General features: G+C 46.2%; 1 protein-coding gene across 2 annotated transcripts in view; it reads left to right on the top strand.

Annotated features, from left to right (window-relative positions):
• Positions 1 to 3188: 3188 nt before the first annotated feature.
• The window catches only part of b3gnt2b (UDP-GlcNAc:betaGal beta-1,3-N-acetylglucosaminyltransferase 2b), a 40273-nt gene continuing 32701 nt past the window's right edge, over positions 3189 to 10760 (top strand). The window contains exon 1 of one of the 2 annotated variants that reach the window (XM_056292054.1): positions 3189 to 3465. The gene's annotated coding sequence lies outside the window, so the exon portion shown is untranslated. Of the gene's footprint in view, positions 3471 to 10760 lie in introns of both variants that reach the window. The other variant, XM_056292055.1, reaches the window with a different exon arrangement.

Below are 10760 nucleotides of genomic sequence, written 5' to 3'. Positions count from 1 at the left end.
ACATTCATGCATGGTCATGAGACACAGACAGACATGAAGCTAGTCAGACCATGGACATTCATGCATGGTCGTGTGTTTGTTGCATGTGTGTGTGTGTGTGTGTGTGTGTGTGTGTGTGTGTGTGTGTGTGTGTGTGTGTGTGTGTGTGTGTGTGTGTGTGTGTGTGTGTGTGTGTGTGTGTGTGTGTGTGTGTGTGTGTGTGTGTGTGTGGATCTCCTGGATCACCACCTTGCTGTGGTGGAGAAACTTGTGTGTGCTAGTGATCCCAAGAGCTATGCCGTCCAGAGCTTAGCTCCTGGTAGGGTCACCCAAGGCAGATAGGTGAAGAGTGAGGTTCCAGATGAAGTGCGATCCAACAAAGACCTCAACGGTAGAACTGACGGAAGATGTTTCCAGGTCACAACACCAGTGAAGGAGGATGAAGACTGCAACAGAGGGTGGTCCCCAGTCGTCTTGGTTCTCCATGCCATTAGACTCCGGCCAACTCCGGCCAACCCCTGCCAAGGACCGTGTGGTAGCTGCAGGCGCATCAGCTACTCCATGTAAAAAGCTGTATCACACAGGCGTCCTCCCATTATGCAGCTTCAGGATCGGTCTCTACACCCACCTGAAGACCCAGAAGGAGGACAGTCATACTCGACCCCAAGTGACCGATGGTGATGATGATGGTTTGTGTGTGTGTGTGTGGGGGGGCATTAAGATGATCATCTTAGACACGAGCATGTATCAGATTTGATGGTGGATTTTTGAGATATTTTAATTAAATTCAGTTTATTGTCATTAAAAACAATTTGCAGGCACATGTTAAAAATTAAATGAGGGCTGTGGCTTCACCGAACAGTGCAAGACAAACACAGCAAGCGCAGTATAAGATATACACACATGAAGACCAAAAGCTAAGAATAAGTTAAAGAAAGAGCAAGAGTACAAAATATTTAAAAATATCTACATACATTCAGTGGGTGGCCAGGTTCAGGTGGGCAACAGCTTGTGGAAAGAAGCTGTTTTTGAGCCTGGTAGTGCGGGCTCTGAGGCTCCTGTAGCACCTCCCAGAGCGCAGGGGGGAGAACAGTCCATGGTTGGGGTGGGTGGGATCTCTGCTGATGCTCAGACCCCTTCAAAGGCAGTGTTTGTGATAAATGTATTTTATGGCTGGGAGCTGGGTACCGGTGATATGCTGAGCCGCCTTGATGACCCGCTGCAGAGCTTTCTGGTCTACTGAGGTGTAGTTGCTGTACCACACTGAGATGCAGCTGGTCAGGATGCTCTCTATGGTGTGGTGGTAGACATTGGTGAAAATATTGGGGGATAGACGGGCGCTCCTCAGCCTCCTCAGGAAATGCAGACGTTGTTGGGCCTTTTTCACAAGGGCCTGGGTGTTTAATTTCCAGGAAAGTTCCTCGCTGATGTGGACTCCAAGGAATTTAAAGTTGGAAACACACTCCACTTCCACCCCATTGATGTGTATGGGGGAGTGGCTGCAGCTTCTAGACCTCCTGAAGTCCACAATCAGCTCCTTCGTCTTCTGCACATTGAGGACAAGATTGTTGGTAGTACACCATGATGTGAGGGGCTGAATCTCGTCCCTGTAGGCCGTCTCGTCATTGTTGGTGATACGGCCAATGACTGTGATGTCATCTGCAAACTTAACTACAACATTTGAAGGGTGAGTTGGCAGGCAGTAGTGGGTAAAGAAGGAGAAAAGGAGGGGGCTCAGAACACAGCCTTGAGGGGCACCTGTGCTGAGGGTCAGGGTGGAGGAGGTGTGGTCACCTAACCAAACAGACTGAAGTCTGTTGGTCAGGAAGTCCAGGGTCCAGTTACAGAGGGAGATGTTGAGGCCAAGGGAGAGGAGGTTGTTTTTTTAGGTTGTTTTTTTGTCTTACAAAGTGAAAAAATACAACTATAAAACATATACGCATTCAGACAAATATGCTCACACACATATCAAATCATTTATGCTTTGACTGCTTGTGTGCTGCTGTCTCTTCATGCATGCTCAATAATCTAGGTACGAAAATCAAAAAAGGTTGAATCAGTTCATCTGGATACAACGTTTATTGAGAGAAACGTTTCATCACTCATCTAAGTGACCTCTTCAGTCTAAACTGACTGCAGGTATCCCCACCCTTATGAACATTACAATTGCGTAACGACCGAAACCAACAACCAGTTTCATATGCAAATATGGGCGTGACCATTAACTAGAGTTACAATGGCCATGTGTACTCTTCACAGAGGATTTGGGAATGTTGCAATCACAGCATTGTAAGATGGTGACAGATGTACTTGACAGAGACGAACGCTGGTTTGAACGGGGAGTCAAAGAGGCCATCTATGTGAAGAGGGAACGACCATCCCTGAACCGAGGGGTGATACATCTGTCACCGTCTTACAATGCTGTGATCGCAACATTCCCAAATCCTCTGTGAAGAGTACACGTGGCCATTGTAACTCTAGTTAATGGTCACTCCCATATTTGCATATGAAACTGGTTGTTGGTTTCGGTCGTTATGCCACTGTGTTGTTTACCTACAGGATACCTGCAGTCAGTTTAGACTGAAGAGGTCACTTGGATGAGTAATGAAACGTCTCTGCCAATAAACGTTGTATCCAGATGAACTGATTCAACCTTCTTTGATGACGTTCATTCCACTCTGTCTCTACTTGGTTTTTTTTAAGTTGGAGATACAGATTCTAACTGTAATTCTTGTGACGCTAACATCACATTAATGCCAAAAACGTAAAATCGGAATCTGAAGCCAGGACAAGGAAAGCTAATTAGTGAGGATGGCGCCCAACAATAATTAGGATAAATTAAATGTGTTTGCGACTTCACAGATGTAACAAGAGAGAGACAGAGGGCAGACAGAATAAGAGACAGACAGACAGACTGAAGAGAAACACGGACGGACAGACCGACAGAATATGAGACAGACCGAAAAAGAAAATACACGGGGACAGACTGAAGAGAAACACGGACGGACGGACAGACAGAATATGAGACAGACCGAAAAAGAAAACAGACGGAGACGGACTGAAGAGATACACAGAGAGACAGATAGCTGAAGTGATTCTGCTGACGGGCTGCGGAGGTCGCGGTAGTGCCTCGCCCAGTTCTCTGAGTGCTGATTGCGCGGGGGGAGCTCGCTCCGTCAACCAGGAGGTTACCAAAGAAACTCCGCTTTGCTAACGTGAGGACACTGCTGTAGTCTCCGAGGCGGACGGGTGAATGTATTCAGACGTAGGCCAAGACAGGGAGCAAGTTTTGACTTTTACTTCTGTTCGGAAGGGGAGAGACCGCTTTATTTGGCTTTGTTTGTTTTTTGTTTTAACACCGGTGGCAGTAAGCAAAAGACGGTGGAGTTTTTCTTAAGACGGCGCGGGGACTGAGAGGCGCCAGCTAATACATTCATACCTCTCTCGGAACCGTGTAACTTCTGGGAAAGAAAGCTATTTTTAACGGTAAGGTAAGTCTTGGATATCAACATCTCAAATATCTATCCACGCACCACTTAAAGGCATATAGATAGGCACACTTTTCAGACGTGTGGTTAACTACAAGTTTTTCGGGGGGGGGGGTTAAACCGATGCCAGTAAGCGGTGAAGCAGGAGATACCAGTCGGTGCTTTGTCCGCCTTTTCGCGTCCTCTTTCTTCATTTACCTTTGCTTCGCACGCCCCAGAACACTTTCCCTTTCTTCCTTGGCGACGCCTGGAAGAGGGCAGTACGCCAAAATTGAAAATCATATGAGCGAAGTTGTCCACTCGTTGCGCAGACGTGTTTTCGTATCTGAAACCTGCGACCAGCGATTGTGTAAATTTGGTTGCGAGTCTCTCGTGTTGTTAGGTTGAGCTGTCTCTCGAAGCCAGTCGCTCTGTAGCCTCCTGAGTGAGTGGCCTGTTTAACTGTCGCGAGTGAACCAGGCTGTGCGGTCTTTGGTGTTAAGAAGCTTGTTGGGAGGGTTGATCAATACACTTATTTGCTGTGATCATGTGTACACGTATGTATGTAACGACTGTAGATGTTTTAGGGAATTGGTTGGTTATCGGCTGCCTTCCTGTTGGCCAAAAAAAAACAAAAAACAAAACCTCAAGGTATGACTCTCCTTTCAGCTCGTTCCCACTGTCTCACTTAAGACTTACTCATACATCGTACCCAGCAAACTGTGGAGCTGTTTATTTCCACAACCTTACATAGTCGGTTGTCGAGTAATGAAGCAACATCCGAAGTGGGTCATTCTGTCATATCGAGGATGGAGTTAAAGTGCTGCATTTGGTCAATCAATGACACAGTATTTACCCACAAGGCATATGCTTTTTTCATCATGCGCTGCCAATCATTCTTTAAGAGCAGCCCATTCTGGCCTGACTATGTGTTTGTTAAAATAAGACAGATTGATAACTTATCTCAAATAACACGCTACGTTTTCTTTGCTAGAGTACTCAAAACATCTATCTACCCTGCCAATTAAGTGCAGCGTCATTAAACGGCGAGTTTTCTCAGGATTAATTTCGTCAGACTGTAGGCCCACTAATCAAACATTTTCCAAATGGTAGATGTATAATCATGGAATCCAACTGTCCTCATTTATGTGTTGTTTTTTAAATCCAGCCTTTGCCCATTTCAGTGGTACTCGTGACTCACATCTTGGAGATGTTAATCTATATCCTGGATCACTTGCCAGATGTGGAAGGGTTGTAAGTCACTTTAGATTTAGCATTAAATTTGTTAGGAGAAGCCATATTGAGAACGCTACTCATTTCATGTTCGTGTGTGTGTGTGCTTGGTTTAGGAAACAGGATGTTAGGTAATTCATCATTATGTTGATACTACCCTCGTGCTATAAAATCTTGTTGCTCCTTTAGTATGGGATATGAGGTATCAATTTTCTTTCGATTCCTTAAACTAAAGCCGAATCTGATGGTTTCAACTCAAACTAAAGATAGTTCATGCGCTCATATTTGACAGCATATACATCCTCCCACATCAGACAAGTGATCCTGGTGATAACTGTGAGTTTAATGGCCCACCCAGGGGTAAGTTAGACTCTTCAAAACCTCCCTGTTCTTGATTTTGAGAGCCTTTCAAACTTGGTTATGAGTCATGTTTGGTGGCGTTACAGTGGGAAAGGAAGTTGTGTGTGCATGTGGGTCCCTGTTCAGCTATATTTATGAAGACTGATTTGATTTTTTTTTAACCATAAGTGAGGACATTTTTTGCAAAATCAGCACATGTTGGCTGGTCCTCGTTACTTAAAGGCACTGTTTTAGGATTAGAACTTGGGTGTAGGGTTAAGGTTAGATTCAGAGTTAGCTAAGGGTTAAGGTAAACATGTAGCGTTAATGGTTAAGGTTAGGGAATGAGTATAGTCACTTGGGTGTGTGTGTGTTTCAGAGGGTTCTGTCTTACTTTACCGCCCTTATCAAGACATGGTTGTTGCACAGGCATTGGCTGTTGCCTGCATGAGCCAATGACAGTGGGTTTACAGGATGGTCTCACAAGTCATGATTTCATTTTGCTCAGTTGTCATCCAGTTTAGTGAAATGTGCCCACACTTTTCAGCGCATTTCCTTTTTGCCAAGGCACAAATCTTGCCCAAAAAAGTCAAGAGAGTGTGCATCCCTTAGGTGTTACATCATTGTTTGCAGTGTGCAGGCATTGAGTAGATGAATCATTAGTCTCTGAGCTAAATGATTCCCCAAAAACAGACAAGATTCTTTACATTCAGAAGATGATTCATTTCTCAGTAGTAAAATGGGTCCCTCCTTCTGATCTGATATGTGTGTTATCCTTCACGCAAATTGGAAATTAGTAATGGTAGATTGTTTAGTTAATGTCATTAGCTACAAGTCCTCACATATTAGCTGAATTTTTTGCAAAAGTTTAACAATTTTGGTATCTAGAATGTAAGTGTTTATCTCTGTGCCAGCTGATTGTGCGCTAAGGATGTGCTGTGTTCAGAAAGAAGTGTTTTGCATGTATTATGTGACTTGCTGTATTTATTTTCTATATCAGCAAATATGCTGTACCAGCAGAGTAGGCCTACTTGCTGTCATTAGCCAAGGGGCTAGGCATTCCACCCTAGTGAGTAAATTTTGAAAAGCAAACTATAATGCTCCAAAAAGTAAAGCTGTCCTCAGAGACTTTCCTCATAAAAATTTTGTTTTCCTAATGCATTGAATAACATGTAGTATCAGGTCTGAGTTCTCACTTTGAAATTGGAGCACTATGCCAATGCAGAGACATATTTTCTCCCTTTCCCTCACTCAGCCCAGCCTTACTACTAGTACCAGTGTTTCCCAAAGCGAGGGCCTAGGAAACCCCAGGGCATCATGAGAGAGCCTCGATGGTGTTCTTGGATAAAATAAAGAAAACTGAACTTTGTCATTATTCAGTTAACATATGGTTCAGTATAATAAGAGAACAGAATTTTACTGTGACATCCAAGAATGACTATGATGAGAGGTTTCAACTTTGCATGGTGGCAACTGGACGGGCAGGGCTGGGAGCCACCTCACAACCTCAGTATGATAAGGCCCATGGCAAGGACAGACACCATCCTGGAGGGGGTGTGGGCAGGTGTTGAGCAGGAAATGAGAAGAATGGCGGGCATGCGAGAGCAGGGAGCATGGACAAGGTGGGAGAGTGCGCTAGAGAGGACACTATGCTGGACAGATATCTTGCAGGCAGAACCACAGCAGATCAAGTTAATGGTACAAGCCATGTATGATCTACCTAGCCCAGCAAATCTCCATCTCTGGGGAAAGATTTATTCTCCATCATGTCCTCTGTGCCCTGGAAAAGGTTCACTCGAGCACATCCTCAGCAGCTGCCCAACAGCCCAGGGGGAGGGCCGATACGGCTGGCGACACAACCAGGTGTTGAAGACAGTCGCAGAGGCCATCTCTATAGCCATGGCCAACAACAAGCAAGCCCGTGGACAGAGGAACATTGCCTTTGTCAGGGCGGGTGAGCAGCCTCAGTCATAGCCCAGATCAGCAGCTGGTCTCATCACCTCTGCGTCAGACTGGGAGCTGCGAGTCAACTTGAGGGGGGCAGCTCAGGTTCCTGGACCACGTTATGACAACTTTGTTGAAGACAGAAGTGGTGCTATCATCAGCCTGTTCAAACCAGGTGCTCCTTATAGAGCTGACAGTTCCCTGGGAGGACCGGATGAACACACAAATGAGCAGAAGCAGTCTAAGTACCAGGAGCTGGTGGATCAGTGCCAGAGGAGAGGCTGGAAGGTGCATTTTGAGCCTATTGAAGTTGGGTATAGAGGCTTTGCTGGCTGTTCATTGTGCAAAGTCTACACCAGCAGTGGCTAACCATGTGCCATGGAGAGCCATGTGTATGCAGGTTTCATTCCAACTCCACACTAGGTGATTTCACTGATATGTTCTTCTTCTGTGGTTGTGAAATCACCTGGTGTGGAGTCCGGCTGGAATGAAAACGTGCATACACATGGCTCTCCATGGCACAGAGTTAGCCACCCTGGTCTACACTCTACTTCACTGGGGCTGCAAAACGTCATCAAGTCTACCTTGGAGGCTATAAAGAGTGCCTCCAGATGGCTTTGGATCAGGAGGAGTGATCTGTGGGCCAATGCTGCTGGGACACCAGCCAGGACCTGATCAACCCTGGCTGGGCTGCCTGGATGAGGGTGTATGATGTTGAAAGACCTGGAACACTTGGGGACCTCAGGAAACATCACTGATGATGTATCGTAGTGCATCTTAGGATGCATCTTTGAATCATTACTGCTATATCCCAAACAAGAGTGGAAACCCTAACAACAATGATTTTCTCAAACATGTGTAGCTAAAACAAAATTGTAGTTAATAGGAATATAAACATTAATTTGAAAGTCCTTAACATACTAGAGAGAAAAAATTTTGACTGCCCCAAGGAGGAAAGTAGGACAACTCACAATCTACAGCCAAAATTAATCAGCATGTGGCTCCTGGGTGACAGTAATTCCAAACCCTGGCTTTTTTTTTCTTTTTTTTTTTGAAGACTGGGAAGTATCGCACTGAGGGGCATGAAAGGTTTCCCGTAGGCAACAAGATATGAATGATTTTAAATGCAGGGACTTGACATATGAACATAGTATCAGGGCACACGCAGACAAGCAGAAGATTAAAAAATGCACATGCTTATGGGGGAGTGTGGGTCTGTATATCGGTTATCGATCACGTGAGTAAAAAATAACCAGAAATGGTATAACATAAATAGTTATGCGGCCAGGATTATAACAAATCAATGGAGTTGAATCAGGAGCAAATTCATGATACTGTAGAGGAGCTCAAGCAGGAGTCGTGACAACTTTCTCTTTCGGCTACACAACGTGCACCATTTATTCCTTCCACCATTACAACAACAACAAAAAACCAGCACAGCGGAAGTGTGTCACTGTAAACCCGAACCGAGGAAACAGCAGCTGTAAACTAACGTTCCTACTAGCTCAATAAGGGGAATTATGTAGCCCCATAACCACTACACACGTCCCCCCAGAATTCGCCTTAATACGAAAAGTCAGTGTGGCGAGGGGGGGGGGGGATCTCTCTGCCCCAACGGCTCCGCTGAACAGGAGCTGGGGGCTGGTTAACCGCAGGCAAAGCAGCAGAGTCCTCACAGCTGGACCAGGGAAAGGGAGGGGCTGGAGAAGCAGGGGGCGGCTCGCCGGGGGGGGGGGGGGGCAGAGCCGGGGGGCGCCCCCGCCGTGGGGGCATGGCAAGACCAACAGGGCGGTCTAAGTCCAGGTGAGCAGGCTTGAGGCGGTCCACAGAAACCCGCTCCAGCCTGCTGCCAACCTCCACCACAAAGTGCTTATCTCCAGTGTCCCGTACCCGAAATGGGCCGTCGTAGGGTGGCTGCAGGGGACCAGTTCTCCCCCCCCCCCCCCCGAACAGGTGCGTTGACCGACCAGAGGAGGCGCTAGTGCAGTGACCAGGACACATACCCACATCCAGCTTCCCACCCGCAGACACGGCCAATTGTGTCTGTAGGGACGCCTGACTAAGCTAGAGGTAACACTGGGATTCGAACAGGCGATCTCAGTGCTGGCAGGCAATGGACTAGACTGCCGCACTACCCGGACGCCCACTAGCTAGACAAAGTTTTACTAAGGAATTGAGTGAAAATTTAAGCTAAGAGAAAAGGGTGGGATTGGCCCCGTTACCATGGAGATGTCATGTTTCATGAGCACACTCATTTACTGTGCCCACAGTGACTGGCTGATAGGGGACCGGTCTGTGTTGGCGAATTCTTCATAGCAAAACTCTCCAAAGTTTGGATTGGGTGGGTTCCTGAAATAGTTTGGAAGGGGTTCCAATGTGACCTGAATCATGTTGCTATAGTCAAAATTTATTTTTAAAGAAAATACAAGTTTTTTTTTAGTTTTTTTAAATAAGCTGATTACATACATGATACCACAAATATACTTCTTACTTTATCAAGTTAATAGGCTTTTTTTGGGGGGGGTAATCAATGCAGCCTCTTACACGTCTGGCAACTACTGAAATAATCAGATAAGCCATGGGCTTTAAAATTCAGCCTTTTCCATAAAAATGTAGAATGATAGGGCATCTGAGTGATCCTCCCGTGCTCTACGTCCCCCTGGCAAAACTCGTCACTGTCAGGTGAAAAGAAGCACCTGGCGACTCCACATGAATTGGGGGAAGCACATGGTAGCTTGCGGCCCTCTCCAAATCGGCAGAGGGGGTGGAGCAGTGACCGGGACGGCTTGGAAGAGTGGGGTAATTGGCCAAGTACAATTGGGGGGGGGGTCCAAAAAGAAATGTAGACTGATAATGGCTGATGGGAACAAGCCCGACGTATCCCCATTCTAACATAAATTAAAACCAAATTGGACGCACAACCTGTCTGTGAAAGGGAAGAAATAATTAAAGGCAAATTTAGATCTGGGATCACCACCCAATATAACAGCAGCAGCTTTTAATAGCGACAGCCATTTCTGGGACTGTTATGATTTGGTCTTAATAACTTAGGAGTCCTCTTGACTACCCCTAATGTTTTGTAGATTTAGGAGCTAGTTTTAATGTTAAAATGCATCATGAATTACACTTAGCCAAAAAATGTAGGAGTTTTATAATTTTGGCTGACAGCCATTATTTTGAGGATATTCTCCTAAATCGGACAGTTGGGAACTACTTTTAGCCTCAGAATGATTCATGAATATGGCCCCAGAGATTGCATCTGCAGTGACATTTTCAAACTGCCATCTAATCATCTGACCTGTTACTCCTAATAGTGTCAGTGCTACAGCTTGACTTGTTTTCCCATCTTATATCAGAATCAGAAACACGTTGTCATTTCATTTCATGCACTTAGGTATATGGAATGAAATGAAACATCTGCATGGGCTAGCAGTTAGCTCAGCCTGCCCCACTTCCTGTCAGACTGACCTCGGTGTTTCCTCTTCGGGCGCAGCTCCGGTCAAGGCCGTGGTCCTTGGGCCCACAGCACACAGCAGACCAGGCTCCCTCAGCCGACCCAATACCAGCTCTCCCAGCCAAACACTTTCAACCCACTTCCCTGCACTCCACATGACGACACTAAAAACACAGTCAAGGCTAGGTGAGGCCGCCGCCAGACCGCCCTCGGTGTTATCGGAACTGCCGGTCTGCATGGGCTAGCAGTTAGTTTAGCCTGCCCCGCTTCCGCATCCTGTCAGACCGCCCTCGGGGTTACCTCTTCGGGCACAGCTCCAGGCAGGGCTGTGGTCCCTGGGCCCA

This window comes from Lampris incognitus, chromosome 13 (assembly GCF_029633865.1).
Source record: "Lampris incognitus isolate fLamInc1 chromosome 13, fLamInc1.hap2, whole genome shotgun sequence".
NCBI classification, from domain to species: Eukaryota; Metazoa; Chordata; class Actinopteri; order Lampriformes; family Lampridae; genus Lampris; species Lampris incognitus.
This window is presented reverse-complemented; position numbering and strand designations above follow the sequence as displayed.